The 20,162-nt window shown below is 45.3% G+C and overlaps 1 protein-coding gene across 4 annotated transcripts in view; it reads left to right on the forward strand.

Moving 5' to 3' along the window:
- Window positions 1–4,206: 4,206 nt before the first annotated feature.
- Window positions 4,207–20,162, forward strand: part of LOC138473098 (prominin-1-A-like) — a 1,012,351-nt gene continuing 996,395 nt past the window's right edge. For 3 of the 4 annotated variants that reach the window (XM_069611612.1, XM_069611614.1, XM_069611613.1), the window contains exon 1: window positions 4,207–4,490. The gene's annotated coding sequence lies outside the window, so the exon portion shown is untranslated. The remainder of the gene's footprint in view (window positions 4,491–20,162) is intronic. The other variant, XM_069611615.1, reaches the window with a different exon arrangement.

The following is a 20,162-nucleotide window of genomic DNA, read 5'->3' on the forward strand; positions in this document are numbered from 1 at the left end:
TGTTGTTTGCGCGCACTTTTATGCTGCGTGGGTCCACGTATGCCTGCTTCCTGCTGGCGTACGTGTTTCCGGATTAGCGCGTCTTTTTTGGCGCACGCGTTAGCCCCGTTCGAATCCATGAATACGTGTTTTGAACGTGTGTGTGGGCGTTCCGTGCATTTGCCTCCTGTACTTCCCCCGTGATGCCCACATTTTCACGCGCTGTTCCCCATTCCGCGTGTCACGCCCTCTGTTCCTCCTACTTTTGTTGTGTGAGCCGTGCTACGTGCGATTTCGCTGTGTGCGTAGCGCACGCTGTTTGGAGACGTGTGCGCCAGCGTGTGCCACGCAGAATTTTGGTGCACATCCTGGGATTTACACGCGCACAGACTTCCATGATTTTCGCACTGGCACTGCGATTCGCACGCTTTCGCACGCTTGCGCTGAAAATTTCAGCGCACATTCATTCCATGAATCGGCCTGTAAATGGCTGAGATTCCAGGTGTCAAGGGCATGACTCATCTCTTTTCTAGAATATTCCTTTGGCAGCAGTTCACTGTAGGCAATTATGTGGTAGTGTATATTTAGAATTTCTTGGCAGCAATTCTGGCAGTGATAGGTCGTGGGGGCCATTTAGAGGTCTGGGAGCTGTTTAAACTAGCAACAAATGTCCTGAGCTCATGGCAGTTCTCACATTGTAGCCTGTCAAGTGAAGTATGCAGGTCTAGACAATCTGTTTCTTGGCAGGCGATGAAGGGTTTATAATGAGTTCTGGTAGGGTCTCACACAAATTTAATTAGTCTAGGTGTCAGTCAAGTGAGGCCTGCCAAGAGAAGTCATGTGAGCTTGATGAGTGGCAGTTAAGCCAACCAATGATAGATGGAGTAGGGGTTTGCTTTCAGTTGCAAAACCCAATCAAAATGTATTGCATAACAACATGTAAAATTGCATTAGCTGGAGAAAAGTATAAAAAGGAGATAATTCAAGTGCTCAGGGCTGCCACTTCTGATGTCTTAATAAAGATTATTGTTGAACCAGTCTCTGCTGCCTGATCCACAGATGTCAAATGCCCAGGGAGGGCATTGGGCACTCCACTTCAGATCCCACAATCCTTCAAAGCTATTTCAGCCAAGATTTAAACTAAAAACCTTTGGAGGTACCATGTTTGACTGTCAGGCACTGACCTTATGGAATAAACTCTCACCTGAGTTCTGGCAAAAAACCTCCCTCACAGACTTAAAGAGGGGCATTAAGACCCTCTTGTTCAATAAAACTCCTGACTAGTTATTGTAAATAGCTCTACATCCCCCCCCCCCCGATTTGTGCGCAGATTCCATTTCCTTCTTGTTGAGTTATTTTGTCTTGTCATGTTCAAGAGCTTTGAGGCCTGCGGGCGACGTAGCGCTTTATAACAATTAAATCAATCAACCAACCAAAATTGCTAAGTCTCATGCTTTGCTCCATTATAGCCACCCAAATTAAGATAATCGTGAAGCATTGACGAGTCGCCTGCAGTGCAACTCCAGAAGAAGAGGTGTGCGTAATACCAGCATTTAAGGGAAGTGAGCGAAAGTGAAATTGTGTGCAAATGTCACCTATTTCGGTTCATTTGTGGATATTTTGCCCACCACTACACCTAACAACAGGACTCTCACCTACATAAGAAGAGGAACAGAGAGAAAGTTAAACAGAGAGAGCAGAGAGAAAGAGATAAAAAAGAAAACAAGAGCATTAGATCAGTATACTTTACACCAGTACAGCTAGTGTACCCGTGATCATGTTTATTCCATTATCACTGTTCCCAGTCTACGGCCCTCATTCTGACTCAGGCGTTAAGGGGTTTACGGCGCCGTAAACGGCGCCGACCCTTAACGCCTGATTACAAGGTTCCCTTTGCGAGATGGCTTTTAACGGCTGCTTTCTTGCAGCCATTAAAATCCATGCCACAAAGGGACCTTGGCGATAATTACGGCACCGTAATTTACGGTGCCGTAATTATCGCCTTTCCCCATTCCCATTATGCCCTATGGGGCGAAAATGGGAATGGGGAAGGGTAAAATGGGAAATGGGGATTTACCGCTCCACTCACCTTGGAATGGGGCGGTAAATCCGCCAACCACCATGGCGTAAACGTAGTTTACGCCATGGTGGTAAGGGTACGACCCAGGCGGTAACTTACCGCCTGGGTCGTAATGAGGGTTTATGTCTCACTATAATACCCTCCCACGCCGGCAGGGCCGGCCATTATGTATGGATGGGTGACGACCCCCCTCACTTCTCGCTTGAGTGGAAGGCAGCAAAGTCCTATTATTTGTGGGTGGACTGTGCTACCTGCCTCTAAGAAGGGGTGCATCCCCACGCTATGTATTTTTTAAATGTTCAAAATGGCTAGAGTGCAATAATGAGAGGCCAGTGGGGCGTAAGCAGGTCAGCCCCACCGCCACTGCGCTACTAGCATAGGAACGTGCTGACTGAGTGGATGGGAGCCGACACGGTCTGCATGGAGCAGGCATTCCGGTTGGTGTAGTGGATGGTGTCTGCGTGCTGAAGGTGCAAAGTAAGTGAAAATGTGTTGTGTAATTTGTATATATGAGTGCATGGAAGAGGAGGTAGTTGCATGCGCATGTGGTATGTAGTAGTAGTAGAAAGGTTTACTTCGGAAATACAGAACATTCCCATAAAAACATGTGGTAAAGTGTCCACAAGTTAATGTTTGTGTTTATGTATGCGTGCATGACTGATGTATGAATGCGTTGGTGAATGAGGAAGTGTATGTTGTGTGAATCTATGAATGCCTGGTTGAATTAGAGAGTGCCTCTGTGTATTCTCCGTGAATGTATGACTGCCTTGTAGAATTACCGATGTTGTGTGCATGTTGTGTGAATTTATGAATGCCTTGATGAATGAGAGTGTATGTTGTGTCCATGTGTGAATGCCTGGTTAAATGAGAGAGTGCCTTGCTAAATGAGGGAGGATATGTTGCATAAACATATGAAAGCCTGGATGATTGAGAGAGTGCATGGTCTGAGAATTTATGAATGCTCTGGTGAATGAGACAGTGTACGTTCTGTGGATTTATGAATGCCTGGCAGAAGTAGAGAGGCTATGTTGTGTGACTGTTTGAATGCCTGGTTGTATGGGAGAGTGTATGCTGTGTGCCTTAGAGCATGTGTGTGCCTGCACTGTGCACATTGTTTGAGGGGGTGGTCCTCTTTGGGGGGGGGCTATTGATGGCATTGGCATTAATTCTGGGCATCAAGGGTAAAGGGCGAAGCGAACATGAGTGTTATGGCGTAGCTAAATTGGCATACTTGGGTGCAGCCAGTCTAGTTATAACTTCTTACGGTGGCATGCTTTTTTTTTTATACCGGACATTAAGGTCCTCTTGAAAATGTTTTAGAAAAGCATGTGCACTGTTGGTGACTTGCATGGATTGATTTGTGTTATGTGCTCCGTACAAAACTGATTGCAAACTTTGTGGTTTTTTAACCAATTTTTTCTCAAAGTGTGATAAAAATGCACCATTTTTACCCCCATAATTTAAAAATGGTTTTGAGACCCCCACAGAAAACTCCGCCCGGCCCACGTTCGAATCCCCATGGGTTCGTTTGGGCTCTCTCGCCGCTCTTGGTCGGTGCAGCATATTCAAGCAAAACATTTACACCCCAAAAAAGTATTGGTCTACTCTCATCCAACCATTATATGCTGTAATGGCACCAAGGGATCGCCTCCCTCATCGGTAGTGTATCCTGTGATGGTCATTTATGTTAGAAATGTCATTCTTATTGTTCACCGAGTACAAATTGTTCTCTTTGCTCGACATATCTCCTCGTTGCTCGAGTGTGCCCTTCACCTCATGACTGTCTACTTGCTTCCCTCTGCTTGTCTACGGATACAGCAACTAGAGGCAGCGTACCAACATAACACTTTACACCTGTGCTTCAATTGCTTATGCTTTCAAAAATGCTGACTATTCCATAGAGTCATGCCCAGGAGCGGCGGTGGGAGATGTTTCCCGGGATTTAGGCAGGGCTTTAGGGGCTCTAAGAAGTACAACCTCGTGGTAGATGACAGAAACACTTTATACTGCATTTAATACTATAAACTGGGAGAGCTCTCAGGAAACAGCTGTGTCACCGTGTTGCTGGGCGAGAGCGCGGGAGGGAAGGGCGCGTTGGAAGGGAAACCAGACTTGCGGAACAGAAAGGTTGTAACGCAGCCTGTGGCACCGAGCAGTTAGTGTGGGGCCAGCCTCCTGTAGCCGCGCGCGTTAATTACCGTTCTCTCGCCCATGCCCAGGCGGGGGGCGCAGTGCCCGAGAACAGGTGAAGCCTCCCTGTCATAGACTACAGGGCTTGACTGAGCTCACGTTTCACACAGGACAACAGCCCGCCGCGGGCGTGTTTAACTCTGCCCTAGGTTACCTCATGCAAAGGAGGAAAAACGCGTACCGTCACCTTCAAACATTTCCACAGTCGCAAGCTGCACGTCACGTGCATACAAGGAGGCAGGTAAGAAGCTCAGACTTTACTACTTTCTGAAGTTTCTATGCATATTTTAAGGGCTGACTGTACACTAATTTTCTGTGGGGAAAAATGTGCTTTGTTTTGAGACATTAAAAATGGCATGGCTGTCCGGTGCATGTTAACGCATGGGTATGCCTCTGGGGACGTATGGTGCCCGGAATGCTTCGAAAACAAAATCTGTGCAGAGTGCTTTTGAAAAGAAAAAGCAAAAACAGCAGATGATCTTGCAGGAACGTTTAACTTTATTACACCTACTCCATATATGTGTGTGCTCGCTTTTAAGACCACATGGTCTCTTTCTCATTAGTGCCTAAGGAAAAGAAAATATCTGCGTGGTCTTGAAAGCTAACAGAAAATAATATCCTGAAAGAGCCTCTGTTGTGATATATATATATTTTTTAACCAACAGCAACCTGCACTGTTTGGTTGGCTAATGTAGTATTCCCACCTCTTTAAAACAAAATATGGCACAGCCCAATAAAGGGACTAAGCTTCCAGCTTTCCTTACTCTCCGGCTTATCTAAACGAAGAAACAATCAGATATTGTTAGGGGTATATTTAGCTACCATGCATGAGCGCAACAAATGTCATCAGACCTGCGTTACGTCTGATAATGTGTTACTGCTTACGTCTCGTCTGACCTCCAGATGTAGTGTAGTTTGAAAGCACTATTGCATCTTCTTGGGTAGTGTCGCGGGGTTATACTATGCAGAAGAAAGGCGGGAATAAATGTTGCATGTTGTATGATAGCTCAGTGAGTTTAGTTCTGAGACCTGTATTCTAGCGGTGGATCACAGAGGTGAACCAAATTAGGTCGAAAATGTAAACTTTCTTATGTTTGTATATTGGACAACATTAAATTGGCTAATTTCTTTTTTGCATTGCTACGAAATGGTAAAAGTAATGTAGAAAGAACTATTTAAAAACGTTACTATTAAATCCATACTAAATGAGGGCTTAAATCTAATTCCCTTATGCCAATTGTGGTCAATTGATGATACAGACTACAACTCCCAGAATGCATTTGATTATCAAATTAAATCAGAATACTGTAAAACTGCCCTGGTGACATCTGTTCCCTCTTGGAAGTGATACATTTTCGCTAGTTAAAACAGAAATGTTCATTTATACAAGGAGGTCAAAAGAGTTGCAGTTGTCTCCACGGTTCTGTAAAAATGGCACTGTGTTGTAAGATTGGACTGAGGTGGCCCTTAGCCCCTGCAACATACCACTATTGTGACAGTTATTGTTGCCCTTAGAGATGAGTACTGTATTTGTGTGCTTAAAGAGTGGTCACCTTGGTTTGGCAAGATTTCAAGAACTGTGAAAACTGTAATTACAGGTGTGTGGTCCTTGGCCGCAATCGTGCACTCAGCAAATTGCACAATAGTGAGTGATGAGGTTTATGGTAAAAACATATTTACAAGCTCACTACGGCTACACTTAATCCCTGGATTTTCAGGAGCTGTTGTCAGAAGTGGGTCCAGATCCCAGGGCAATTTCTAGACACCTGAATATTGTGTCCACCCCAATGTTGCTCCCTTACTCCTGGGTCACAATGCACCCCCTCCAAAATCATTAGATAATTGAAATGTAAATAACATTTCACTGACTTGTACTTAAAATGAATAAGTAGACAACGTCTAAAGCACTATTGCAAACAGGACTCCATTTTCATGAACCCATATGAAGGTACTCCCCTCGATGTTGCTATTTTTTCCAAATGTTACTCTGATTTGAACGTGTAGGCTTTATGTTAACATATTATGGCAAAAGTGATGCTAACTTGGACATGGGATTGCAACACTAGGCAAGTCACGGGGGTTGGGGGGTACATGGACATGTGATCTCCATACCAATAGTAGCAACAAAGAAAACCAAAACATTTGTATTATACTCAAGCCAAAACTGTTGTCTTCATTAGCACTACAATCTTTTCACAGTAAATAACTCACACATGTGTGTGAAATTGCTTCTGACCACATACAACACCAAACAAAGGAAGTAATACCCTGAAGCATATTCCCCATAGCCTTCAAACCTTCCATTTTCCAGCTCCATGCTCCTTTGCTAAAACTTAAAGCGCAGCAACAAACATACTGGGTAACAATATTGTTTCCCCCCCCATAGTTACTCATTTTTGATTTTTGTCTCCCAGTAAATAGCATAGTTTGGAAAGGTGACGACTCCATGTCATCTGAACACGTGTTCCCCAGTTCTGGGCTTTCATGTAACAGACGCATGGATTCTGGAAGTTGTAGTCTTTTTATTTTGTTTCAACTGATTAACATACCATAAAACAATGGCTTTCAAAAGAAACCCCAGTGGAGTTCATATGACAGATGGTTTCTGATTTGATTGCCTTAAAATTTGCCACAAACAGGAAATGTAGTCTAGTCACCTTCTATAAAACCCTTAATGAATGAGGTGATATAACCCTCCGGCGGGTGAGCCAACAAAGCCGGTAATGGCTCGCCGCCCAACGTAAGGGCCAGAGCAAAGCGAGGGTCCCTTAACACTGGTGGCGGGCCATTACTGTTGGTAGTCAGGCTCCCCCCGCCCCCGAAGGTTGTATCGCAATTAGCACCCGTGTAGTTCCTTTGCCGGGGCTACATGTGTGTGTAACTTAAGAAAAAAAGGAAATCTTACATTGAGGTGATGCGTCACACTCGATTTTCGGAGTTTTTCTGTGTTGATGACCGTAATGTCATTAACAAGGACACGGACCCCGAAAATGGAGCTTGGCAATGTGAGTTACGAAGGCGAGGGACCGCTGGTCAGTGGCACTCTGGCTGCTCGGAACACTGGCTTATACCAGATAATTCAGCCCACGTTCCGAGCTTCCTGTTTGGCCAGCACCCCCTTCCATGTTGCTAATACCAGCTCATCCCTTCCTCATATATAACCTTCCTTTTGCCATTTACTTCTGTCTTCCACCTTTGCCTACACAACCTCCAGCTTATGCAGGAAATCTGTCACTGTTGATTAAGCCAGGAAAAAAAAACCTTCAGTAAGGCACAACAGTGCTGTGGAGCAATTATCACACTGCAGAGAGAGGATTATTTGGGCGATGGGAGCATTCTTAAACGAGCATTGGCAATGCCAACAGTTTGGGCTTTTGTGTATGTATGGGAAAGACCCTGTCGTAGGGGTATTAACTGTCAGTTGATGGTAGCAGCTGGAAAATAGTGCGAGGTGGGCATATAATAGCAGTGCCTGGCAAATGCCTAATACGTATACTTAAGCCAAAACTGCTGTCTTTCCCAATGCCTATTTTTAACAGGACTTCAGTAAAGGACACACATTGTGGCTGAAGGCAGACCTGTCTAAGACTTTCTTTATTACACCATAAACGTGTTTACAGCTTCAATGAAGTCCTTAACTCTTGAATGCGTCTCTGAGAAAACACTACAAAGTTTGATGGTAAGGCTTGATGCAAGCTCAAAGAGTTCCCACAAGGAGGTCTTTTGGGTGGGGGTGAGGGGGAACAGGATGGAAATGGCTATATGGTTTAGCATGGCCATGGGCAGTCAATGGGTGGGCAAATAACACCTGCAAGCTTTTTGTCCCTCCTCATTTACGATTTCTCGCTATCTGTACTCCGGCACCTAATAGCCCAAATAAAAAATAAAATATATTAGCCATTGGCTGCTTAATGGGGGGTAGATGGATTTGGGCAGGGCAGGCTGTTGTCCCCTACCTCTGGCTCCGTCACTCGTTGACAGGCTCTCTCTGGGGGCCTCCACAGGTCATCCCTGGGCTCTCAGGGTTCAGGATCTGGGTTAGGAGGTGGAGGTCTTTCCTCCTCTCTCTTGATTAAATGTTTAAATTAGGAACTGTTCCTTGTGACGTCTTTGTCCACTTGCCTGCTGTCACAATGGTGCCCCTGATGGTTGTGACATTAAGTGGTTTCAATGCAAGCCGTGCATCAATCTTTATTGGGACTGCTTGCTCTACTAGGACTTCATCACCGATTTGGAACTCCTTGGGCCTTGCCCCTCTTCTAATGTCTGTCTCCACTCGAGTCTTCTCTTTTCTCTGTATGTCCCTCCTTATGACCTCAGGATGTCTCACGATGCGGGTGTGAACCTCATATAGCATCATGAGCTCGGCCGGTGTTTTGTTAGTGGCTTCATGGGGAGTGTTCCGAAAATCTCGGAGTAGCCAACACAACGCTTGGTGAGGGTCGGCGCTCTTGATGCAAGCTCTCTGCAACATTTTCTTAATGGAGGCCATGAACCGTTCGGCCATTCCGTTGGCTTGTGGCCATCTGGGAGTAATTTTAGGATGGGCTGACGCTATGTGGTTGGTGAAGGATGTGAACTCATGGTCTCTGAATGCATTTGATCGTGCCAGGGATTCCCCATTCGCTCAGTACTTCATAAAATACTGCAACTACATGAGTGAATGCAGTGGTCAGTACTTTCTTGACGATCGGGAATCTTGAGTGTTCATCTATGAAGAGTAAGAGGTACTCTCCCGTTTCCATGGGTCCATAAAAGTCAACTGCCACTCTTTCCCATGGGTTGTCTGGGATGTGTGTCGGTTGGAGTGGGACTGGCACCTCTGCCCTGGCCGTGCACTGGCATGCTATGCAGTTCCTCACCCACCTATAAACCAAGGAGTCTCGGAAAGGGAACCACACATGACACTGAAGCTGCCTCTTTGTGTTGTCGGGCACCTCTGTGTCCCTTGTGTGCTGTCATGATTACTTCGGCTCTGAGTGTCGCAGGACTGGCTAGCTGGCATCCTCTCAGCAGCGTTGCATTGTCTTTCATGGCTAGTTCTGTGTGTACCTTAGCAAGTCTGTCTGTTTCGTCCCTGCACACACCCGGGTGGTTTAGAACGGCACATTGATAATCTTTCCACTTGTTGTTTTCTGTAAGGCTGATCGCCAGGGCCATGGAGGGGTCCACAACAGACGCTGCTGCAACCATCTGTAGTGAAACTGCTGAGGGGAGCGCATTGGAGGCCACATAATTTATTTATTTTGTGTCGCCAGCCCTGGGGATGGGCTTTCCAGCCAGATGCCGTGACAAGTAGTCCGTTGGGTTGTTTTCGCCTCCGGGTCTGTGGACAATGTCAAAATCATATTCTTCGAGTCTGATGCCCCACTGTTCTATCCTGGGAGGCTTCTTGGTACGAGGATTACCAAATAGGGACAGCAGGGCTTGATGGTCAGTAATGAGCATGAATTTTTTCCCTATAACAAAGTTGTGAAAATGTTTGCAGGCCCTCTGTCACACACACAGGTTCAGGTTCAAGTCCTCATGGTTCTAATGGACGCACCTTACTGCCTGCCCATACGCCCCCACTTACCTGGCTGCAGCATGTTGGTCAGAATGGACACCTTCAGAGGAGAACGAGCGGAGACAGCCGACCGGGTTCATTTCCACTGCTGTTTCATTGGCAGTTGCCATGGCGCTGCACAACGCTTCGTCTGAGCTGCCGACTCGGCTGGCTTCCGCGTCATGTGATCGGGAAAAGACAATCACATGCGACTCACGCTGAACACGTGACACGGAAACGGCAAGAGACTCTTCACGTGATGCTTGTCACATGATACATTGCTGTGTTCAAAACCAGCGTGAAGGGGCCCCTGAGGGACCCTCGGATGTGGAAACAAGGCACAATCGCCACACAGGAACTGATACGCCAGACACAAGGTTGTATTCCCAAAATCTAGGGTTTATTGCAAAAACAAATAGTCTCAGTTTGCCAAATGGTCCCGCGACGTGTGCCTAACAGACCTTGGGGGACGCAAGAGAGCGAAAATCGTACATGAGTTACATATATACAAAATGAGCATCTTACAATCAGTAATGACACATTTGACACATTCAATGCCGCCCCTAAGTCATTCCCTTTGAAGTGGAGGCGATGATTGACCATGGTGACGAATATGACACTTTAGATCACCATATTTAGTAATGTCTGCAATCTCGAATTTACAGACACTATTCTTTATTTGTGAGAACACAGCGCTTCTGTTTTCATGGAAAAGCTGCGTGTAGGGGGACTGGCACATTCCAGGCCTTACTATCTCCTTGTTTCGATTCACGTTCTAGAGGTCAGCTTGCTCTCCAGGGGCTTGTAGCGCTCAGAAGGGGGGGCCGTTAAGAAGAGCATAATTCAAACCGTTTAATATTAGTTTCGTACGTTGCTATTCTTTTAAGGAGACTCACTGGCATTTGTGTACTGATAACACACAGGCACAAGCCACCTGCCACCTCTGGCAGGCCCTGTTCATTACCTTCCAACCTGACACCCTGCACCTTGCAGCATGACACATGTCCAAGTGCTCCTATCTTAGCACACAGACTCGGCTCCACGAGCCCGGTCCCCCACACTCCCCTGCGTACAGTTAATCCTCACCAGGATACTCCCAGCCTGTACAGCAATCCACACGAGGTCGCAGCACACCGAGACTTGTTTCCAGTTGCTAAGGACACATGGCTGCCAAGGACGCTGTCCTCCGGCAATCGTCCACGCATGTAAGAGCAGGCAGCCACTCACACGAACGTCCCTGCACATGCGCACTGGGCTTTAGCTACACATGCCCTCCAGGTCGCCTCGGACGCCATCCCTAAGCAACCTCACACTAGCAAATGAAACATTCACAGCATCTGCGCATGCGCGCACCGTCAGACACTCCGCCAGCGCACAGGCGCAAATATAGGAGCTTCAACAGCTCCATTTTGCGGACTCTCGATTGGTACACGGAGACGGCGGACGCAGCCATGCCACACTCAAGCCTTTCTTTATTCAGGTGAGATCCCCTCAGGACAGGCACTATGACCACCATTTGCCCAACAAACATCAGTTGCTTACCACGAGCAAGTACATATCCCTGATTGCCGCCTTCCTCCCTTTTGTCACTCCTTGTACTACAGGGTTTGATCCCAAACACTGGAACATGGCAACCAGATACGAACATGGATGCCTCATAAATAAATGCATTGACCACTCCTGCAAGACACTAACTGCACAATGCACCCCCATTGACCACTGGAAGCACAGAAGTTTCCACACAGCTTCCAAGGACAGGTCAGTGGCAAGACTGGCAGGGCTAACAGCCCTTCACTAATTGTTTTTAACAGCACTCTACCCAGTGCATTTACTTTTTAACCTTCCCCCTACACTATGTGATCCCCTAGGAAAACACTTGGTACCCTACTCTAAGTGGATCTTTTTCTTCTCCTTTTTTTCCCCCAGGGAGACCTTCATATTTACGGCCCCAGAAGAAGATCGAGAATAAATACCAATCGAAACGTCAGTGTTCCCCGTGGTTCCCCATTGCAAGACCACTTTACACATAGAACTATCTTTATTCTTTAAACAGACGTCGGACCAGTCTCTCTCAGTCTTGGACCAGCCTTGGCTGGCCACTATCATTAAAACTATTTCTACATAGAAATGACAATAACCCATCCAGGCTACTATATGCAAAAGAATGGAATTGCAAAATATAATACTGGACAGCATTGTAACTAAAAGGTTATGTTTCAATACGAAGTAATATTACATATACCTCCATTTCATGCTTTTGCTAAACATAAGGAGTATCTGCATATTAGCTACGCAGACTTGTGATAAGTTGTCTTAGAAAACTGTTAAACTCCTTCTTGTTGCTACAACACAGTTCCTGACCAGTTTTTGATTGAAATTATGTGACGTTAAAACTCTGGTGCTTGACTGTGCTTTCCATGCTTTACTCTTTTTCTATATCTTTGATTCTAATTGAATGTTTGTTTTTACAAAAAGTTACAAGAAAAAGCCATTTAAGAAATAAAATAAGGCTACCTTCAAAAAACCAAACATTGTTAATGGTTGCTTTCCCATCCCATGCTCGGGATCCCTGCACCTCCGCATGGGGTTTCTAGGAAGGTTGAATCCTTTGCTGCCTCAAATTGTGTGCAGCATACAGAACTCGGGGAGGACAGGACCACCCAATGTGTACATACTTTGTTCATTTAGCCCACTATATCCTGTCCGTCTCTAAGGGCTATCCCTCCAGTTATGAATGCTCTACAGGGGCTTGCAGCGCTCAGAAGGGGGAGCTGTTAAGAATAGCATAATTCAAACCATTTAATATTAGTTTCGTACGTTGCTATTCTTTTAAGGAGACTCACTGGCATTCGTGTACTGATAAGAATGCCTTGCTCCCCGCTTCCAAGGATATGTGAAGGAGGGAAACGGGCTTTTCTGTCTGGCTCCTCCCGCAATGTTTCAACATGTCTTATATAACCTTGGACCATTGAAGGGAAATAATATCTACAGCAAAGCAGTTTTACATGAGGCAAAAGTGGCGAGGTTAAAGAGAAACATAGAGAAAATAAAAATGGCGATTCTGGTTACCGTAAAATGGCCGCACTCTAGTTAAACTAATAGCTACGTAATGAGTAATGAGCATATGTTCTTTATACTTTAAATGAGGCGGTTGGTCTTCGGCCAACCAATTATCCTGCATAAGCCTTCTGTTGGAGAGTTGTCCACTTTTCTAGACTGAAAAACCCTCCTCTTGGCCGTATGCCAAACGCCTCATCCATACATTGCATCTTCCTCCGACTAAGTGTTTAGATCAGGCTCGGAATCTGATTCACACTCTGACTGCTATACGCTCTCAGATTCCTCCTTTTCATCATCGATATTAATTGCCATGAATTCTTTATTTGTTTTGGATTCATTATCATTGTGGGTATTTGGTCTTGTAATGTGTTTTTGTTCTACCATTTGAACACATTCCTCACTAATTTCTGTGCATACTATGGGGAGGCAATGTATGCAACAACAACACGTCATGAATATTCCTAAAATTGCTACTAAGATTGCAAATGGCTTCCATCCCCAGGACCGTAACACTTCCCAGAACCAGGAGCTTATATTCAACTCCCAACCACTCTCAGGAAGATGAAGGTCAGAGCTTAATACATGCAATTTTCTTATCGCTTCGAAAATCGTGGGGGAGGAGTCACTTAGAAATACGCAACACGCTGATCCCACACTTTTGCAAACACTGCCACGATCAACTAAGATTATATCAAGGGCCATTCTGTTTTGCAGTGACATCAATCTAATTCCTTTTTCCTCAAGAGTCATATTATATAATATGTCGGTGGTTCTATTTATTTTTTCTTCCAATATTCTAGACAGTCGTCTTATGTTATAGGAGTTTATCGCCTGGCCCCAAAATGGTATGAATGATTTTGCTATGTCCCCTACAATCAACCCGTTTTCAATATTCCGGTGAGGTCGTGACCTGGTCAATTTGGTTATGTCTGATTTTTTTAAATGAAACACCCCAGGAAACAGCCTAAATAACACGTGCCTCCCCAGTTCCTAGGTTACCAAGGATATGCTTTTTCTCCACCTATAAAGTACACAGGATCTCCCACATATATTGGTTCCACTTCTTTATCAAGGAATGCTATGTTCCTGCATCTGGTAAATGTTCCTACCTGGAAAGAACCCTTTTTCTTTAAACAGAATGGGACAGAATGAGGGTTATAATTTACTGTATATGAAGGGGGTTCTGCATCCTTATTCCCCTCTGGGTTCATGTGGAACATGATCACAGAAGATTTATAAGGTACAGACAATCTATCCTGTGGCATTATTGTTGGTGTAATTAATCGTCTTTTATGGAATATGGAGCAAACCACCGGTTTCATAATCACTTCCTCGAATTCATTCATGTTTTTTTTGTCTAATTGACCAGTTTCACTTTTGTTCCATTTTCCATGATATAAGGCACTCAGAGATGCATAACATGCAGAAGTTAATGGCAGGGGCTGTACATACCATCCTATTCCCTGACCACCATGCTGCGGCAGGTGGGCACAGACCCAACAGTTGTTGTTTCTTAGTATTGAGTGTGTCATGTTCATTATCAAAAGTAATGTGTTGTTCCCATATCCTTCCCTATGTCTCTCTTCCATTGGGGACAAGGTATAGGAAATCACACGGACTGGGCTTTCCGTCGTGGAAATGTTCACAGTAGGCAACAGTACTTCAAGAGGGTGCAATTCTTCTAGGTACCATAATACTAATATGGTCAATATTGGGGCTAATATACTCATTATACACATTATTATCATTAAACCCAACATACAATTCTTTCGACCATGTCCCTTTTTCACCTTTCTATGTACTGCGTTTAATTCGCTATCGGCATTGGTGCAGAAGGAGACGGTGGCTGGCTCTGGCATCTTCCCCCGTCGTTCTGCTCTCGCCGTGTTCGTCGTGAATATCTCCTGCCGATGCGCTTGTTGAGATGTCAGAGAGTTCGATAAATGTCTACAGTTCCTCCATGCCAGTTCTCGTTCAGCCTGCATTGCTTATCTGTTCGGTAAGATTCCCGTGCATTTGCACATTGCTCTAGAGTTTCAGAGAGGCTGCCTTTGTACCATGTGCGCCCCGCTTGTCCGCTCGGGTTCCGGACACATGGATTTAGCACTGAGGAGTTGCGTTTGTTGAGCTGTCTAGCTTGCACAACTCTCACGCCACTCTCCTCTAGGCCTCCGGTTCCTGCTTCATCCGAGAATAGGAAACAGAGGCAATACAATCAAAAAAAGCTGAAGATGTGATCACTCCGCAGGTTATACCGATTTGCTCCCGGTATCGTGTGGTCGACAAACAGTGTGGGTGCACTTAGTCAGCCTGGGGCACAGTGGCAGATGATGATGAATGCCCAGGCGACTATGCAGGCTGCGGCGCAACAGAAGATGGTGGGCACCACAGAGGTATACACTTGATGTCGGCTAGCAGTGATCAGAATTTGCTGGACAACGTTGGGGCGCCCTTTGCCCTTCCTCTCTTATGGCAATCTCATCAGGCTTTGTTTCAGGATCAGGCAGTTTTTGTGGCAAAGAACTGGCCATTGCATTTTTCGTTTCTGGAGCCGCTGCTGTCTCTTTCTGGTCTTTGTCTCGATCAGTCAAAGAGTCAAATGGCGGTGAGACTTTCTTGGCCTGTGTGGTGTGAATCCACCCTTTCCGCCCATCCACGCGCTTCACTGTCTGCGTGGTCAAAAGGATTTGATAGGGCCCATGCCACCTGAGTGCCAGAGATGTTTTCTGCTCATAATTTCTAATCAGCAACCAGGTCCTGGCTCCAATGCATGTCCTGGACCAGTGTACCTCACCAGTAATGCCTCCTGCACCTGCTGATGAATCAAACACAGTTTTCTTACTAACAAATTACAATAAGTGCTGAGTACAGGGTATTCTACCTCTCTCATTCTCTTCGGCTGGGGTGCACACCACACATTCGCCAGTCTTCCGATTATGATTTCATATGGGGAGAGACCAGTTCTGGCTTGCACTGATGTTCGCATACAAAGTAACGCTATTGGCAATACATCTACCCAACTTAGCTTGCTGCCTGCACAAATCTTACTTATTTTGGATTTCAGGATGCCGTTATGACCTTCAATAAGTCCGGCACTCATGGGATGCCTGGAGCTTATCGATCTGGAGACCTGCACAAATCTGTAATATTACTGCACCTACAAAATGCGGACCATTGTCCGACCATATGACAGGGGGCAGACCAAAAGCGAGAGAAATACTCTTTTAGCATTACTTTCGCCGTGCTCATGGCTGTGCAGTCTTTCAATGGATACGCTTCTACCCATTTGATGAATGCAGATATGATTACCAGAACATACTTCAGGTTTTGGCATCCCTCCATTTCTATGAAGTCAAATTGAATCACTTCGAATGGCACAGAGGGAGGTCCGAAACTTCCTGTTGAAGTCACCGTTCCCTTCCCCACATTGTGCTGTAAGCACGTTATGCAGTTCTGTACTAGCCTTTCGGCATTCTTTTTTATGAGAGGGTTTTCCCAGACAGTGGCCAAATGTAACGTCCAATTCCCAGTCTTCTTGTCCACCCAACAACCCTGCAAGTCTAGTTCTGCAGAGCCCTTGGCTCATCCCTGTATTTCGTCGGCGGTAGCTTCCGCCTGCATCTCTCTAACAGTTACAATTCCATTTTCTGTCATACAGGGTACTTCCTTCGATTGTATTCAAATCAGTGGCAGTTTGCTTCGCAATTCTGTCTGCAAATGCGTTTCCTTCTCCCACTTTGCATGTCACCTTTTTATGCGCCTCACATTTCACTATCGCCAGGTGCTTTGGAAACGTAAGTGCAGACAGTAATCGTACAATCAAAGGGCCATGTTGAATTCTAGGCCCATGTGATGTTAGGAACCCTCTCTCGGCCCACAGTCAGCCGAAGTTATGGACCACGCCAAAGGCGTACTGGCTATCAGAGTAGATATCTACGCTCAAGTTCTCTGAAATTTCAGAAGCCCTTGTTAAGGCAATTATCTCTGCTGCTTGGGCAGAGCTGTGTGGGATTCTTTGACTCCACAATGCTTTTTAACGTGGTGATAGCGTATGCGGCGGTTGAAGTGCCGTCAGGTAATTTAAAGCAAGAACCATCACAAAACAGCTCTCCATCTGGTTCTTTTAGTGACGTATCGTGTAGATCAATTCTCCCTTTTGTTTCTTCCTCAGTAACCCTTAAGCAATCATGGGGAGGTGATTCAGTCTCATCAATGTTTTCCCCGGGTATTGGCATTAATTCTGCTGGATTCAAAGCGCTACACCTCATGATTTGGATGTGGGGGCGAACAATACAATTTAATATCTAGTCAATCTAGCAGAGGTGAGGTGTTACGTCTGCGTTCTATTAAGTAGAACATCTACGGCATGTGGCACCATTAGAATTAAAGATTGCCCCAATACCATCCCTTCTGTTTGTTTCACTGACGCAGGAGCCGCTGCAACAGCTCGCAAACATCGTGGTAGTGAGTGCGCTACAGGGTCCAGCGCGGAAGAAAAATAACCACACGGCCTATTTCTTCCACCTTGTTCCTGTGTTAGGACAGACAACGCACATCCTTCGCTCTCATGCACATACAGCCCAAAAACCTTTTCATAATTCGGTGTTCCCAAAACTGGAGCAGAACTCAAAATGGTTTTTAGCGAGTCAAATGCTTTCTGACATTCTTCATTCCACTGCAAAGGCATCACAGCATCCTTTTTTGCCAATTCCACCATTGGGTTTACAATTAAGGCGAAGTTCACAATCCACTGACGGCAATATGAAGCCATGCCAATTATAGCTCTTACTTCCTTCTGCGTCTTTGGAATAGGCATACCACAAATGCTCTCTATCATTTCTGGCGTTAATCTTCTCCCTTCCTTTGAAAGTAAGTAACCTAAATAAGCCACTTCTTTCTGACAGTACTCGAATTTCTTTAAGCTCGCTTTATGGCCATGCATAGCTAAATGGGTCAATAATAAGACAGTACCTTTTTTACAAATTTCTTCTGTGTCAGCAGCGATTAACAAATCGTCAATGTATTGCAACAACACACAGTCTGCCGGTAATTCTAACATGTCTAGCTGTTCTTTCAATGCTCTAATGTATATGCTTGGACTTTCAGCATAACCTTGTGGAATGCGTGTGAACGTGAATGATCATCCTCCTAAAGTGAAAGCAAATAAATACATGCTTTCTCTGTGTACTGGAATGCTGAAGAAAGCGTTCTTCAAATCGATAACACTAAAATATTCTGCCGATGCTGGGATCATTGTCAATATCGTAGTGACATCTGGCACTAACGGAAATTGGGGATCTACTACTTTGTTTAGTGCACGCAGATCAATTATGAAACGGTACGCTACCTCATTACCCCCTTTCTTATACACTGGAAGATTGGGGCTGTTGCATACACTGCCTGTAATTTCTTCAATCACTCCCAATTTTCACCAAATCACAAACAATACTTTTCAATCCTTTCTCCCCTTCTGCTGAAATTTTATACTGTGGAATACATGGTAACGTCACTCCTTCTTTCAAAACAATTTTCACTGGCGCTATTTTCAAGCATCCCACATCATTGTCATTCATGGCCCAAATACAAGTTGGCACCTCACTCAATTCCCCTGTTAAAGATTTCGTCACAAATTCAGAAGTCGGCCCACTCTGAGGAGAAATAGTGCACTGGTGTGCAGTGGATGACCGCGCTCAGCTTTTTCAATAGATTAAATCCTATGAGGTTTTCCCCACAATTCTCTGTCAAAATAAATGGACAATGTTCAGTAAAAGGCCCTATTGTCACTGCTACTGATTTGGATTTATTACTGGGGTGCCTGCGAACCCTACTGAGATATTTTGTCACCCTGACAGAGGTATATCTGGAACCAAGTGATGATCTATCGAGCACCTCTGTGCCCCCGTGTCTACGAGGACTCTGTGCTCTTCATTCCCAACTTTCATTTCTATGTAGGGTCCTTTCTGATTCACAGGAATGGATACTGGTTCAGACCCCTGTCCTGGGCTGTCCTATTGGGGTAACAACACATCATCCGAGGTGCAATCACTACCTATTACTATAGTATGCACCTGTCTGAGTATCAAAAATATTTCCGCCTCTTCCTCTGTTTCCACTTTGATTGGCCTGATGATTTTGACTCTGAGTAAAAGCATTTTGATTCGTTGCCTGGCCCTGATTTTGTACACCATTCCCTTGACTATTCTGGTGCTGCTGCATATGGTTTCTATTATGGCCATTTGTTCATGGATGCCCTCTGTGCTGTCTCCTCTGACCATATCCGCCTCTATTTTGCAAGTGGGGCAGTGTGCCCTCCTGTGGCCTTCCTCTCTACAATATGCACATTGGTTTAACCCCAGAGGCCCTCCATGCATATTCAAATTGCCCCTGCTCTGCACATTTCCCCTTCCCCTGTTATGTCCTACTACCTGCTGAAGTAACACTCCCACTATTGTTCGCAGGGCTTCTATTCTTATTTGTAAAGGGTACTTATTACATATCTCATTTATTTCACCCACAGAAATCCTTGGGCTTGACATCCATCTCATTGTTTCCCGCATACACACTCGCAATCTTTGCCTATCACCCATCTGTCCCGGTGGTGGCAAGGATTTCTGCATATAAAACCCCATCGCTTTCTTCCTACTTTTCTCAATATCTTTCCTCCTGCACCCCGGTGTGGCAAGTATTTCAGAATATTCTTCATCAAGTTCATTCTTTAATTCAAACAGTCGCTTCACATGCTCTTCTATTTCCTCATCTCTCCCTCTACAACGGGCCAATGCATTCAAATCCAACCATCGCTGAGGTGGTAACTTCCCAACTAACTTTTTCCATTGTGCCGACAAATATTCCCCCATGCATTCCAACAATACCTGTTTTTCGTTGCTCTTCCTGAAGTCATGTATTGACGCTAACGTGACCGTCCCATCGTTCTCGTCTATATACATTTCCGCCTGCTCTTGCAGCTCACGCTTTCTCTCCTTGCTAATCGCGCTGCGGGTCACTCTCATACACTCGCTTTGTTCTAATTCGCTTATGGGGGGCGCAGTCGCAACAGAAATACCCCCTTGAGTGGAAGGTGTGGAAGGGGCAGTGGGCACGGGAGAAATCTGCTGGGGCTGTGATGGTTGCGAAACAGTCAGGGCTGGCTGACTAGAGGGCGGTACCATTACTAACGCTGCCTGTGTCTGTATTGGAGTTGGGACAGGTTGAGCAATAGGAGGGGGTTGGATGATGGCTACTGACGTAATCTTCTTAGTTTTGCTTCTCGGGCCTTGTTTTGTCTCGTCTCGGTTAGTATTTTGTTAA

This window comes from Ambystoma mexicanum, chromosome 8, assembly GCF_040938575.1.
Source record: "Ambystoma mexicanum isolate Mex_15411 chromosome 8, UKY_AmexF1_1, whole genome shotgun sequence".
In the NCBI taxonomy this organism is placed as follows: Eukaryota; Metazoa; Chordata; class Amphibia; order Caudata; family Ambystomatidae; genus Ambystoma; species Ambystoma mexicanum.